The 15,551-nt window shown below is 49.6% G+C and overlaps 1 protein-coding gene across 4 annotated transcripts in view; it reads right to left on the bottom strand.

Moving 5' to 3' along the window:
* Nucleotides 1-15,551, bottom strand: part of C11H16orf46 (chromosome 11 C16orf46 homolog) — a 32,797-nt gene that overhangs the window by 4,407 nt on the left and 12,839 nt on the right. Inside the window, exons 1-2 of one of the 4 annotated variants that reach the window (XM_083164828.1) lie at nt 5,193-5,336; nt 4,244-4,314 (exon numbers count right to left, since the gene is read on the bottom strand). The exons of 1 other annotated variant lie outside the window; for it this stretch is intronic. The gene's annotated coding sequence lies outside the window, so the exon portion shown is untranslated. Of the gene's footprint in view, nt 1-772; nt 796-4,243; nt 4,315-5,192; nt 5,337-15,551 lie in introns of those variants that run through there. 2 more of the 4 variants (XM_083164827.1, XM_083164830.1) reach the window with 2 other exon arrangements.

The following is a 15,551-nucleotide window of genomic DNA, read 5'->3' as shown; positions in this document are numbered from 1 at the left end:
AGTGAAAACATATTCAGCCTGGTTAACCTATCCTGGTATTCTAGTGATTCGAGACCTTTTACTAGCTTAGTTGCCCTTCTCTGTACCTGTTCCAATTCATTTATTTCCTTTTTAAGGTGCGGTGCCTAGAATTGAACACAGTATTCCAAGTGTGGTCTCACCAATGCCTTGTAAAGAGGGACTATCATATTGGCATCCCTTGAATCCATTCCCCTGTTAATGCATGCCAGTGTCTGGTGTTCTCTTGCTGCTGCACTTGAGCAGTGTGTACTATTACCCAATTTTTCATCTATCTAGACAAGTCCTTCTCTAAAGCAGAATTCTCTATAATAACTCCATTTAGCCTATGGTAGCTTGTTCATTTTTGTTCCCATAACGAATTACTTTACATTTATTAACATCAAACTGCATTTTCCACTTTTCCAGTTTAATTAAGTCCCTTTGTAGTGTATCCACAGCCTCTCCTGAGTTAATTTCCTTACTCAATTTTGTGTCATCCGCAAATACTGCAATTTTACTCCCTGTCAATTCCTATATCATTAATAAATATATTAAACAAGGTGGGTCCCAATACTGAACCTTGCGGGACTCTACTTTGGACCTTATCCCAGCTGGAATGTATGCCATTTACCACCACTCTCTGTCTACAATTGTGCAACCAGTTTTTAATCTGATTACAAATTTTATCTCCTAACCCTAAATTACCTAGTTTCATTAATAACCTTTTATGAGGCACTGTGTCAAAAGTTTTAGCGAAGTCAAGCAGTATTACATCTTAATGTGAAGCTCCACAGAGTGGCACCAGCTCTGCACAGGGCGGCCTTGGGTTGGCTTTAGCTGTAATAGGGGAACACCGATGCTCAATCTCCCTCTTCTAGTGGAACCAGGCTGTCTAGTGCAGGAGCTAGCTGAGACATTAAGAAATGCTGTCCATTTTTTATTAAACATTTTTACTTTGAGGAAAAAGGTCCTTGTACGGTAGTTCCAAGTTCTACAATCAAAATGTTGACACTCAGAATAGGGACAGGTCTACCCTATTAATTAAAGTGCTGGAGTGTAGGCACGATTTGCAGATTGGCATTACAGCTTCCACCTGACACACTGTGCCCATTCTAAGTGTCAAAATGTTGATTGTGGAACACTCATACTAAGCCCATAGGTGGAAAGAACTTTCAATCATTTGATATTCCATTAAAGTGCGTGTTGTGGTTTCCTCCTAGAGGCTGACCTCTCTCCACTCACACCATAGATGCTGCAAATTAAATCCTTTGAAATAAGAATAATTTGGGTACTTGTTTCCTAGCACGGCGCCCGACGGGTCCCATCGCATACCTTAACTTAAGGTATGCAATGGGACCCGACTGACCCAATTTTCGGGCTTTACACATGTTTTTAACACACTTTGAAATTCACTCGCATCACATGCCATTGGAACCAATGGAACCAATGTAAAAAGGGTCCCTGAGACCCGATTTTACATTGGACTCCATGTTAAATGCCCCCTCCCAGACCCGATTTTTAATTGTAAACTCACCCTGATGCTGAATTATGTCAAATGCCCCCCATTGTTAATGCCACGATCAACGTCAACCCGAAGCATGGCGAGCGCAGCGGTACGCGTCCTCCGACCTTTTCATACCCCCACTATCCATGTCGGCGTGGAGTTGATTTTATATAGTGTGGCGAGCGGACGCGTAATACGTCTGAAGTAATGCACGTCCGCTCGCCACACTTCGGGCTTGGTGGCTCGCTGCACTCGCCACACTATATAAAACCAACTCCACACCAACGTGGATAGTAGGGGTATGAAAAGGTCGGAGGACGCGTACCGCCGCCCCTTGCGGGCGCGCCACGCTTCAGGTTGATAGACGTTGATCGTGGCGTTAACAATGGGGGGGGGGGCATACAATGAGAAATGGGGTCTGGGGGCATTTAAGATTGGGGCCAATGTAGAACAGGGTCTCAGGGACCATTTTACATTGGTTCCAATGTAAAAAACCGGGTCGGTCGGGGCGATCGCATCGCATGCGATTTGGTTGCATGTGATGCGATTGACCCGATTTTTGCGACCCGATCTCATACAATTAAAATCGGTGGCGCCATGCTAGGAAACAAGTACCATAATTTGAAAGAGAATAAGGATCGTTGGGAATACACACAATGCATTTCGTCCAGTCATGGGATCGGACAACTCTCATTCTCTCTGCTGACTGATCTGGGGAATGTTTGATATAGTTGTTTTCTTTTTCAAATATGTTCTTAAAGCTTTTAAATAGTTTGGGGGGTATTCAATCCCAGGTCACGTCTTTCAATTTGTCATGACAGACGTGACCCTGGCCCATTTCGGCAGGCGTGATTCAATGTCCCGCTTGGCGATCAGCAAAAAGGGGGCGTGTCCAAGTAAACGGCCATGGATTGGCGAGATTCGGCCATGATCGGGACAATTCACGGCCGTAAATCGACAAAACGGGCCCGTTCTGTCGATCTGCCTCTTCAATGCTGTTGGGTAAAACCGCATTGAATAGGCGCCCGTGGCTAGTTCCCCAGTCACAAATAGTGCAAGGGATTGAATACACCCCTTTGTATCTGAAGCAAATTACCAGTTCTCTAAAAAAAATTAATTACAGAAACTTATAAATTAAGCCGAGTGGGGAATTAAAACATAACTTACTTAGCAACCTGTTTGTACTTTGGTATCCAAAATGAAGTGTTTTTTTTTTTTTTCCAAAAAGCAAGTTAGTTCAACCAAACTAAAAATTAAAATAGTAATTCATCTTAAAGAGCAGTGGCCAAACTCAGTCCCTGAGGACCCCTAACAGTTCATGTTTTCCAGACCACCTGTGGATCTTTTAAAAAGACTGTTCAGCTAGGAAAACTGGAAAACATGGACTGTTAGGAGAACACGAGGACTGACGTTTGGCCACCTCTGCTTTAATCCATACCTCACAACATGACCCTCTCCAGGGGGGACACAATGCTCTGTTCCTGGACTTCAGCCTTAATTTAGGATTACCATCACCTGTGGTGAAACACCTTTCTGAGCAATTAACTTGTTTAAAACAGGTGCTGGCAATTCTAAATTAAGAGTTAGTCCAGGAGCAGAGCATTGTGTCCCTCCTGGAGAGGATCATGTTAAGAGGTATGTTTAAATCGATAATGTTTGATTAAAAGAAGCTAAGATTAGCAGAATGCACAACTCAAGAGCAAACCAAGGCCATTCCAGCAACATGTACACAGACGAGCCATCTCAATAAATAATTACACAGTACACTGCCTTGTACTTTACACTAATGTTCCTCAACCTCCAATCTATAAATCATGTGGACGTTCACTACTGCACAACCCCACGCTGTGCATTTATGATTGATGCTACAGTATCTCAATGTTATTGCACATATATCTAAGAGTCTCATTTAAAAGAAATAGTATCAAAACAACTAGAAATGTAAATAATCGTACCATAATTGAGCAGCTTTAAAGACCAGAATAAACAAAATGGAAAAAATTTATCTACACCAACATTTTGAGCTTTGTATTTTAAAAGATGCTAAACTTGGGAAAACTATTCTACTCCGTTGTCAAATATCACCAAAGACATAGGCCATGAACAGTGTCACTAACTGGACTGTATACGGCTATACAGTACATCAGGCATTTTTAACAGGTGTGCCGCGGCCAGCTGGCAGGTGTGCCGCCTGGCCGCTGGTCACGGCAACTCGCCAGCACTACATTAGCGGGCGGCTTGGCCTCGGCGCCAGGTGTGTGTGCACGCAACTCTGTGACGCCCGGACGTGCCTGTGCGTAGCAGGCGCCGGGAACATAGATCATCCCAGGCGCCAGGCACGTCCCAGCACAGAATGCCTCCATTGGGACTGATGATTCAGAGCCATCTTGCAAGTGCGCAACACTTTTGGAATACCTGAGGGGGCAGGTGCATGCAACAAAGCAGGGGCATTTGTGTCTTATTTGTAATGGGGATCTAGTGCATGCAATAGCAAAGCAGGGGCATTTGTGTCTGTTATTTGTAAGGGGAGCTGGTGCGTGCAATAGCAAAGCAGGGGCAGGTATATGGACTAACTAGGGGGGGCCCGGTGTGTGCAATTACAATGGGGACATGTGTGTATAATTATTACGCTGTGGGGGCAGGTGTGTGCAATTACAATGGGGACATGTGTGTGTGTCTAATTACGCTGTGGGGACATGTGTGTATAATTATTACATATATGTCAATATTCGTTTTTACCTGTCTTATATTTGATTAAAAACTGTTGGTGTGCCTTGGCAATTTTTAAGTCTTGTCTGGTGTGCCGCGACCTGAAAAAGGTTGAAAATCACTGCTGTACATGGACAAGTAGCAATAGACTTTTACAATTATGCTGTGTACACACGGGTCTATATGATTGCTGGGGATATATTGCTAGCAATATATCCCCAGCAATCATATTGCTAGTGTCTCCTTTTCATCAGCGATGAAAAGGAGACACTGCTACGGGGTGGAGGCGGAGCGCAGCAGCAGGTGACGGGAGGAGGGAGGGAGCAGCGTCGCAGGGCATTGGAGAACAGCGCTGATTTCTCCGGCGCTGACCTCCTGCCCAGCGATCGCTGGGGGAAGCCGCTGGTCGCAGGAGCATGCTCCTGCGACCAGCGACCATGAAGGGCTGGCCGCGGGAGCGCGCGCCATCTATCGCCGGCTGCACATGAAATCACTGGCAATTTGGTCGCTGAGCGACCATTTTGCCAGCGATTTCATACATAATTGCACCCGTGTGTACGCACCTTTAGTGGAGATATCTAAGGCAACAAAGTCAGCATATTTTTAAACAATATGTAATTTATTTATTTGATATATTTCAGCCTAATAAATCAGCACTCCACTTTAGAAAACGGTCATGTCTGAAACCAGTATAATTGGACTACAGAAGGTCCAGTTTCTTAAGAATAATTACTACTGCAGTGCACACCTAATTACTACTGCAGTGCACACCTAATTACTACTGTAGTGCACACCTAATTACTACTGCAGTGCACACCTAGAGCAGCCACACACACAAGAGTGTATAGTGATGACACGGACTAAATCAGTCATTTGCTCATGTTACACTGATAAACAGAAAAACAAGAACAGTGTGGGGTCACGCAGCCGCCGCCCTCCCCCTGAGCGATCCGGACCACAAACTGGAGCCGGTACATACCGCGTCTAGAGCATAGAGACAGTCTGTGCGGGGCTGTACGTGACACCGGTGCGGGCTGCGCTCGCTGCCAGCCCCATCCTCCGCTTCCTCTCTGCAGCAGCACAACAGCACGCCGCAGCCGTTGCCATGGGTGATGAGCGCCGCGGCGCGGACACTTGCCGGAAGTGACGTGTACCAGCCCCGCCCCCATACCTCCTTGTCTCCCTGTGCTACTGACCTTGGTGCTGATCTCACGGCGGTGGTGCCCCGCTACTGTGCATTCCCAGCGGGAAGGGGGGGACCGTATAACAGTGCATTTACCGTGCTGGAGCAGCTTAGCAGCTATGATCCCGGGTGTAGTCGGAGGGACTAAGTAAAAACCGGACCCGGATAAGACACCGGAACGCCGGACCAGACATCAAACTCTGCATTCCGGAGCTTATAGTGTCTGGTCCGAGGGGTGTCCCATGCGGGGGGTGTCTTGTCCGGGGGGATACCTGTGATTGCTCATGTGAGAGCCACAGGGGGAGGGGCTGGGTGACCTAAGCCGTGGCTCGCCACACGTACTCACCTCACCACTCTCCGGTTCTAGCCTTCGGGACTATGACGGTACAGGCACGGTCTCCGGCTCCCGAAGCAACGCCACCTAAAAGGGGAAAACGGGGAAGGAGAGTCCCACTATGGGGGGAAGGGGATGGTCATCACAGGCACAGTTGGCCTCAGACTGGTTACACCCGCTTGTGGAACACGGCGGGCGTAACTCGGGGAGGGGACCGCTCCGGGGAGGGGAAGGAGCACAAACAACACCACAACAGATACAGTACAGGTTATACTCACCCGGCTCTTACCGGTCTCCGAACTCGGACTAGTCTCGGTACCTGTGGATAGAAACAGCCGCCGCCTACCGCTCCCGGAGGCAGGGCAATACAACCACACTAGCAAGTTACCTAAAGCGGCCTAGTGCGGAGTGGGGTGGCCTACGCAGTCCTGCGTGGCCTGTGGCCTAGCGAAGTTCTAGCCAACCGGGATCCAGGGGCAATGTTAGACAGTACACCCGCTGCTAGGCCTATGGGTTTAACCTAGCCTAACTACGCATGCAGCGCAGGCTAACTACAATGGACACACAGCCTAGCTACGCATGCAACGCAGGCTAACTACCCTGAACACACAGCCTAACTACACATGCAACGCAGGCTAACTACACTGAACACACAGCCTAGCTACACATGCAACGCAGGCTAACTACACTGAACACACAGCCTAGCTATACCTGCAACGCAGGCTAACTACACTGAACACACAGCCTAGCTACACATGCAACGCAGGCTAACTACCCTGAACACACAGCCTAACTACACATGCAACGCAGGCTAACTACACTGAACACACAGCCTAGCTACACATGCAACGCAGGCTAACTACCCTGAACACACAGCCTAACTACACATGCAACGCAGGCTAACTACACTGAACACACAGCCTAGCTACACATGCAACGCAGGCTAACTACAATGAACACACAGCCTAGCTACACATGCAACGCAGGCTAACTACACTGAACACACAGCCTAGCTATACCTGCAACGCAGGCTAACTACCCTGAACACACAGCCTAACTACACATGCAACGCAGGCTAACTACACTGAACACACAGCCTAGCTACACATGCAACGCAGGCTAACTACACTGAACACACAGCCTGAAGACACCAGAGATACAATACATAACCACACGAGATACAGTAACAGAAGCCTCACTGAGGGCTTACCTGTTCTTCTCTTGCGATTCGCTGCTCCAGGGCACTACTGCTCCGTCCAGTCGGGTACAGGATCCAGCTCCTTCACCTCCACGTGGGGAGACGCAACCGGGCTTCCTGTGGGGGATCTTCCCTTACATACCCCGCCGCGGTGGCTGCTGGGGCGGGGCGCGCGCCGTCGACGGGTGAGCGCGCGTCGCCCGCTGATGACACGCCAGATGACGTGTGCACGCTCAGCCGTGCGGGGGCCTCGGGCGGCTTCTAAGCATGGAGCCGCGGCTGGGGGCCGGGGGGAGGAGACACCTCCGTGCCCCTCCACACTCCCCCCCTCCTTTTCCTTTGTGGTCCCCACAAAGGCGTGGGTGACGGACCAATCGAAAGATGGGTCGGCAAACCGGGGGGCGGGAACTGCCCTTGTGGTCCTAAGTGAGCGCCGGGCTGGGTCAACCATCGGTGGGGTGCTGTCTTCTTGGTGCCGGGTGGTTGGCGCCGTGGTATCTGGTCCCGGCTGGGGGAGCTCTGGGGGGTTGGAGGGGGAGTCCGGCATGGGTGGGGTTACCGTGGGCGCGGGTGGGGTCCCTGTCGTGGCGGGGATCCCCGGGCGGGGTGCAGGCCACCAACAGAATGAGTCTGGAGCGAGGCGGTCGCTTTCCGGGTTGGTTTGCGGCAGACAGGGCGCGGTTGTGCTGCAGGGACGCAGCATGTTACGGTGGAGGATGCGGCTGCTCCGGCTGCCGCCCTCAGTGCTCACCTCATAGACGGGGTTATCGGGGGACAACTGCCGTTGGACCACCGAGGGCTGGGTCTCCCATCGGTCGCTTAACTTGTTTGGCGGCCGCTTGTCACGGACACGGACACTTTGGCCCACGGTTAGAGGCCCTCCCAAGGATCGCCCCGGTTGGGGGTGGGCGGTTGCCTCCATGTTACGCTTGGCAATCTCTCCTGTTGTCCGGAGGCGGCTCCTCAGCTCTTCCACCCACCCACCGGGTGTTCTCTGTCCTTCTGTGGCCGGGGAGAGGTCAAGGTCTTGCACTTCCCTTCCCGGTCTTCCGAACATCATGAGGTAAGGGGAGAAGCCGGTGGTGCGCTGGACCCTGTTGTTGTAGACCCAAACCAGCTCCTGGACGAAGTCTGGCCACCGCCGCTTCTGTTCCACCTCCAGGGTCCTGAGCATCTGAAGGAGGGTCCGGTTAAAACGTTCACAGGCCCCGTTGCCTTCCGGGTGATATGGCGTGGTCCGGGACTTCTGCATGCCGTAGGTCTGGCAGAGGCGTTCCATTATGCGGCCTTGGAAACACGCCCCCTGGTCAGAGTGGATGCGTTCGGGGCAGCCGTACCGCCGGATGAACTGGTCGACGATCACCTTGGCGGCGGTGTCGGCAGTCTGGTCCTGGGTGGGGGCGACAACCGAGAACTTGGTGTGGTGGTCGGTCATCACGAGGGCGTACTGATACCCCTGTACTGACTCCCCGATGAGTACGTAATCGATCATGAGGAGTTGTAGGGGTTGGGTGGTGACGATGGTCTGCACGGGGGCTCTCTGTTCCGTGGGTTTGGTGACCTCGCACCTTTCGCATGTTCGACATGCGTCTTCCACCACCCGCTGAAGCCCCGGGCAAAAGTATTGTCGACGCAGCCACTGGAGGGTCTTGGCAACTCCCAGGTGGGCGCCCTCCTGATGGGCTTCCCTGGCGAGCTCCTCGGCGGCTTGTCTCGGAACCACGATCTGCCACACTGTGCGGAGCTCTGGTTCCAGGTAGGTGCGACGATATAACACCCCCTCCTGGACCATAAGTCGGTCCCACTGGTGTAGCACCCCCTGGCCAGCACTTCCCAGCTGGTTCCTCTCGTGGGGGGAGGGCCAATGCCCTTGTTCCTTCCAGTTGCGAATGGCCCTCAGGGTGGGGTCTTGTTCCTGCTCTGTGGCCCAACCTTGGAGGGACCGTTGCAATTGTAGGCCACACGCGGTGGCTTGCCGGATCGCTGGTGGTGGGCCAATCCTGGCAAAGTGGGGCATCTCGAGCGCCTCCCGTTCCTCATCCGTGGGACCAGTGGGGGCATCCACTGGGAAACGGGACAGGGCATCCGCATTCGCATTTTCTTTCCCCGGCCGATAGCGTATCTTCAGGGGGAACTTGGCGAGGCGCGCATTCCAGCGTTGTTCCATGCCCCTCCACACTCACACCAGGGACATGGGGAAGGGGAGATTACAGCCTCCCCGTGTGGTCTGGACCGTTCCAGTTTTTATTACACCCCCGGACCATGCGGTGAGGCTGTATTCTTCTCCCCCCTCTCCTCTCCCAGGTGACAGGTGCGAGAGCAGCCCCATCAGATGGAGCACCCCCGGACAGGACACCCCCAGACCGGATACTACAAGCTCCGGAATGCAGAGTTTGATGTCCAGTCCGGCATTCCAGTGTCTTATCCGATTCCGGATTTTACCCATACCCGTAGTCGGAGCACTCCGTGCTTTTACCCTATCTATATAAATATTATAGATTATCTATCTATTATAGAGATCTATCTATCTATTATAGAGATCTATCTATCATAGGGATCTATTATAGAGATCTAGCTATTATCGAGATCTATAGAGATCTATCTATCGTAGATATCTATCTCTACATATAATAGATTATCTATCATAGCGATCTATCAATCTGTAGTCACAGTAAGGGGTGTACACATGGAGAGATTTTTGCTAGGGAGAGATTTTGACTAAGCAATTTTGACAGCGATTTTACTAGATACAACCGCGATTTTGACTAAGCGATTTTGAATAAATGCACCAGCGATTTTAACTAGGCGATTTTGACTATACTAGAATTTACATACTTGGTTGGTATTCATTGCAGATTGCCTAGTGCTGTGGTTCCCAAACTTTTTTGCATCACGGCACACTAGATTATCAGAATATTTGTCAAGGCACCCCTAGGTGCAAAGTTTGCTACCGAGAATTTCAGAAAACAATATTAAATTAAATAAGTTGTGCTTATACAGTATGTCATCCTTAGGTCCAGTTATGTGGCGAGGGACAGAATTCAATTCTGTTTATCCATATTTAAAAACCGGAAGCCACCAGCACTGATTTTGCCTATTACATTGAACATAAATAATTTGAATTGGTTCTGGACAACCAAACTGAGGCACCCCTGCAAGTACTCCGAGGTACCCCAGGGAGCCTAGCCGCACAGTTTGGGAACAACTGGCCTAGTGAATATCTCCCTCAGCAGTGAACACCAGCAATTTTGACTAGACAGCCAGCGATCTAGTCAAAATATTCTTGCCTGGCACCTTTTTTTACTAGGCGATATTATTGGGCAATTTGTCTAACCTTGTGTGCAGCTCTACAACTACCCAGATTAAAGTTAATTAACAATTTATTGAAAACACCATAAAATACAAGTCAAATTAGACGCGTGTAGTTTATGTCTAAAATTGCAATGATTCAAATATTTAAAAAAAGGGGAAACAGAAAATGAAACAAAGGATTCTGCATAAAATGTGTGAATAAAGGGATATAAACATAAATTCCAAAAGATCAATATAAAAGTGGCCATACACTACAGTGTATGGCCTCCTTCTGACTATCCCCACCCACCCCTCTGCCGAGCCGTCCAGGACCTCCTAATATTTTTATAACATGTTTTTAATACAGCCATTTAGCTTCCATGCAACAGCATCTTTTAGTTGCCTGCCCCTTATAGGATTGATAAGTGTTTTGTTTTTTTACTATCAACCATATTCCTTATGTTCCTCTATATACTTTTGCACCGATATGATCCGTAATATACCTATATTATTTTAGGTTCTGCGTAGGATGCATTTGTTGTTGTAAACTGAACCCCGGTGGTGTCAGGCAAGGGGGCCGAACCAAAAGTGAGAGTGACAAGTTCTCACCCGCATCGCTATTGGTGGAGGGTCACTATAGTTGTGTCTAGATCCACTTCTGTTCTTTGACCAGGATGTGACATTAGGAGAGGGCGGAAGTTGTTAGTTGCCCTCACGGCGTTTTTTATTTTAGCTATAATTTAAGTAGGGGTAGGTTATTTGGTACTCTTTACCTAGCACGGCGCCCACGATTTTGATCGTGGGCATCGCAGTTAAAAAAATCGCGGGCATCGCGGCCATTGAATGCACTAAAAATCGGGTGCGACCGACGCGATGCCCACGATTTCCCATAGGGATCAATGTTAAATTTCTCAATTGACCCGATTTTACTGTTCAATGCCTCAATTGACCCGATTTTTCCATAGGAATCAATGTTAAATGGCCCACAGAGGCCAAATAGGCACCCTAAAGTGTGAAATGGCCCCCACAATTGTTAACGCCACCCCACGATCAACGTGAACCCGAAGCGTGGCGAGCGCAGCGAGGCCGCGAGGGGCGGCGGTACGCGTCCTACGACCTTTTCATACCCCCACTATCCACGTCGGCGTGGAGTTGAGAATAGAATAGTGTGGCGAGCGCAGCCAACCACCGAGCCCGAAGCGTGGCGAGCGGACGCGGATACCTTCATAGGTAAACGCGTCCCTTCGCGGGCTTCACAGGTATCCGCGTCCCCTCGCAGGGCTCGCTGCGCTCGCCACGCTTCGGGCTCGGTGGCTCGCTGCGCTCGCCACACTATTCTATTCTCAACTCCACGCCGACGTGGATAGTGGGGGTATGAAAAGGTCGTAGGACGCGTACCACCGCCCCTCGCGGGCTCGCTGCGCTCGCCACGCTTCGGGTTCACGTTGATCGTGGGGTGGCGTTAACAATTTGGGGGGCCATTTCACACTTTAGGGTGCCTATTTGCCCTCTGTGGGCCATTTAACATTGTTTCCTATGGAAAAAATCGGGTCAATTGAGGCATTGAACAGAAAAATCGGGTCAATTGAGACATTTAACATTGTTCCCTATGGGAAATCGCGGGCATCGCGTCGGTCGTGTCGCACCCGATTTTTTAGTGCATTCAATGCCCGCGATGGGCGCCGTGCTAGGTAAAGAGTACCGGTTATTTTATTGCAGCTGGATTGTACCCTCGCTGCACTTGCCACACTTTTTATATTCCCCCTCTAGGTATATGCGGACCCAGAGCATGATGGGAAATGTCAAAAGACAGAAGTGGTTCTAGCCACAACCATATGCTTAGCTATATAAGGTAAGCTGTTTTGTTTATTTATTGTTCTCTCACCTTGACAAAGGGGAGTTCGGGCCCTGAAACGTTGGTCTACAGAGACATTACATTACACAATACAAAGTTTAATTGGTACTTGTTTCCTATCTGGGCGCCCAGGTTTTCTACGTACGGCACCGTAATGAAATCGGATCGCATCGCATCGGATTCGGTACTCGATGATGTACGATGGTATACGATTCGATGCGATCCGATTCGAAGCGTGGCGAGCGCAGCGAGCCCCGCAAGGGGACGCGGATACCTTCACAGGTAAACGCGTCCCTTCGCGGGCTTCCCAGGTGTCCATGGCGACGCGGACACCTGGGAAGCCCGCGAAGGGACGCGTTTACCTGTGAAGGTATCCGCGTCCCCTCGCGGGGCTCGCTGCGCTCGCCACGCTTCGGGCTCGGTGGCTCGCTGCGCTCGCCACACTATTCTATTCTCACTCCACGCCCTAGTGGATAGTAGGGCATGAAAAGGTCGGAGGACGCGTACCGCCGCCCCTCGCGGGCTCGCTGCGCTCGCCACGCTTCGGGTTCACGTTGATGGCGGGGTGGCGTCAACTACTTTTGGGGGGACATTCCACTGCTCTGTGTTTTTTTTGGGGGTTTCTGGCCCATTTACCATTCTTCCCTATGCTGATTTGGGTAAATTGATCCATTTAACATTGTTTCCTATGGGAAATCGAATCGCATCGCATCGTTCAATATCGTGTATGTGTATTTGTGGTATCCGATGCGATCCGATTTTTATACGGAGAATAGCATGGTGCGCAATTAACTTAGCGGGCGCCCAGATAGGAAACAAGTACCGTTTAATTTGCTTGCACCAGGCCACAAATGTCAGATTAAAGGCCCCCATTAGGGACAAGTCGGACCTGATTTCCCCGGGAGGTCTCATGTACGATTACACACTTGACGTGTCGTTTTGCATGTGACAAATCGCATGTAATTTATCACATGCAACTCCCGGGAAGCTGAAAGCGGAGAGAGAGCCGGGTGCGGGGACGCCGAGAGCCCGGCGGAGGGAGCCGGACAGAGGGATAATTCACAAAAAAAAAGCAATTAAAAAATTTAATGGGCAGCCACTAATTGGCTGAGCGCTCTCAATCAATCAGCTGCTGCCTAATCATATGCATGTTTTTTTGTTTTTTTTTAAATTGCCCAACACCCGGCTTACCCCTCCCGCCTATCTGTCTACCCTCACCTGGCTCCAGGCATCTAATTAAATACACACACAAATTGCCTGCATCTTATACAGCCAATGGCTGCTTGCATGGAGAAAGAGGATGTGCCGCACTCCTCACCAAGCTTATTGTTATTTGTAGTTGATCGGCTACGGTCTCTATGGCAACCGCAAGGTAAGCTGCTGGACTAAGCTTAAATGATTGACCCCGCTCACTTAACTGCATACATATACAGTATATGAGGCACATACATCAGAAAAATCAATACTTTTGAATTTATATACATGAGCGTCCACAGTTCCTCCCAGAGTTATATTTTTCAGCCAGTTGTGTTATGGCTATATCTTAAGTAATCCATATTGAGTGACATAGAAATATTTATGCACCTAAATCATCGCCACGAGTATGAAAATGCAAGGTAGAAATATCTGAGACAGTCACATCATAGCTATAAAATGCTTTAGGATATATTATTCCGACTGGCTACACACTGACAAGCTAGATCTAACCGCAGCAGGAGAGAGGTTTCTTGGGTTTCTAATGAATAGTGAATTAGCGCATCAGGATTATGTTGCATATTGGATTTAATGAAATCATGGTTCACATTCTGTCTACAGTCAGTGGCGTATTTATAATGGGTGCACCCATTTTTCCAATACTTACCCTATGGAGTCCAAAGGCGGTGACAAAACTGCTGCCAAAATCGCCGGAATTTTTTCCATCGATCTGTGCATGCGCAGTGGAGTCTGAGCACTCTAGTGCTCAGATCCTACTACACAGCGTTGCTCCTGGTGGCCGGCACAGAGGACGGTCCCGGCCGGAGGAGGCTGCATACGGGCCTCCTGCTCTCTTAGGGGCGCATTTATCATTATAAAGCGATGCCGGCGTGATGATATCGCCGGGCATCGCATTGCGGTATCATGTGATACCGCCAGGATTTATCAAATTGAGGGCGCATGGACAGGGCTCCGAAAGGAGCCCGTCCCTGCGAAGCCCTGACCCCGAAGCCAGGGGGGTCTGCGCATGCGCGGTAATGCGCTGACCCCCCCGCGACACCTGTGACCGCACTGCTCCGCTCGGCAGTGCGATGTGTAGCCATAGGCTACAATGGGCTATCGCCATATTAGAATGGTGATAGCCCAGGGCTGCGATGCCGGGCTGCCCGATGTTGATACATCGGGCAGCTTCGCATCCCCCACAGAAACCTATGGGGGATGCGGCCGGCGGCGCTGCAGGGGGGGATCGCAGCAGGGATCGGAGATTCCTGCTGCGGTCCCCCCTTATTACATTTAGGGGATATTAAATATTTGCGGTTAACGGGATTTAGCCGCAAATATTGCTTGATAAATGCGGCCCTATATGTCTACATGGGTGGATCGGCCGTATACATTCCAGGGAAATTCCTCGGGAAGCTGACGAGGCCGCTTGTCAGCCAGTGATTTCTTTTTTTAAGATGTGGACAACCCCACTGGATAATCACTGGGCTTTTTACTGTCTCAAGGCATCTGCAGGTGTGTGCCAACGGGATATGGTCATTAGGCTGACATGCATTGGGTCGACACCATTAAGTCAACATGCAGAAAGGTCGACATGGGCAAGGTCGACAGTCAAACGGTCGACATGGTTTTTTTCACCGTGTTTTTGAGCCGACATGTGCCGACAAGCGGTATTTCATGCCCTACCATCCACTAGGGCAGTGCTACATTTCAGTGTCCATGTCAACTTTGTCAACATTCGGGTAAAAAAAAACAGCGAAAAAACCCCATGTCGACCTTTTGACTGTCGACCTTGCCCATGTCAACCTAATGCTTCTGTTGACCTAATGACCTGTCGACCTAGACTCATGTCGACCTAATGGTGTTGACCCAATGCTTGTCAACCATTATCTTGTAGACCCAATGATCCATACCCGTGCCAACCAGGGCCGGATTAAGGTATGTGGGGGCCCTAGACAACACACTTGTGGGGGACCCCTATCAATAAAAGTGATATAATGGCGGTTTTACAAAGAAAGTATAATTTATCAACCTGCATTGTGATTGTGTTCAACCCGTAAGAAAGAAGATAAGGTATTTTTTTTAAACCAAAATACAAATCACACTTTACATTAAGTACCCTAATGTTCCAAATATCTTGCATAATATAAAGAATAACACAATAAATTGTCATCTGCAATTATCTATTAATCCATTACTTTGGTTATAAGTATTTTCTAGGAATGCACCAATTAATCTTTGGTGCATTCATTCTAAGAAAATCCATATAACGTAAGTAATGGA

This window comes from Crinia signifera, chromosome 11 (assembly GCF_055691185.1).
Source record: "Crinia signifera chromosome 11, ASM5569118v1, whole genome shotgun sequence".
Taxonomy (NCBI): Eukaryota; Metazoa; Chordata; class Amphibia; order Anura; family Myobatrachidae; genus Crinia; species Crinia signifera.
This window is presented reverse-complemented; position numbering and strand designations above follow the sequence as displayed.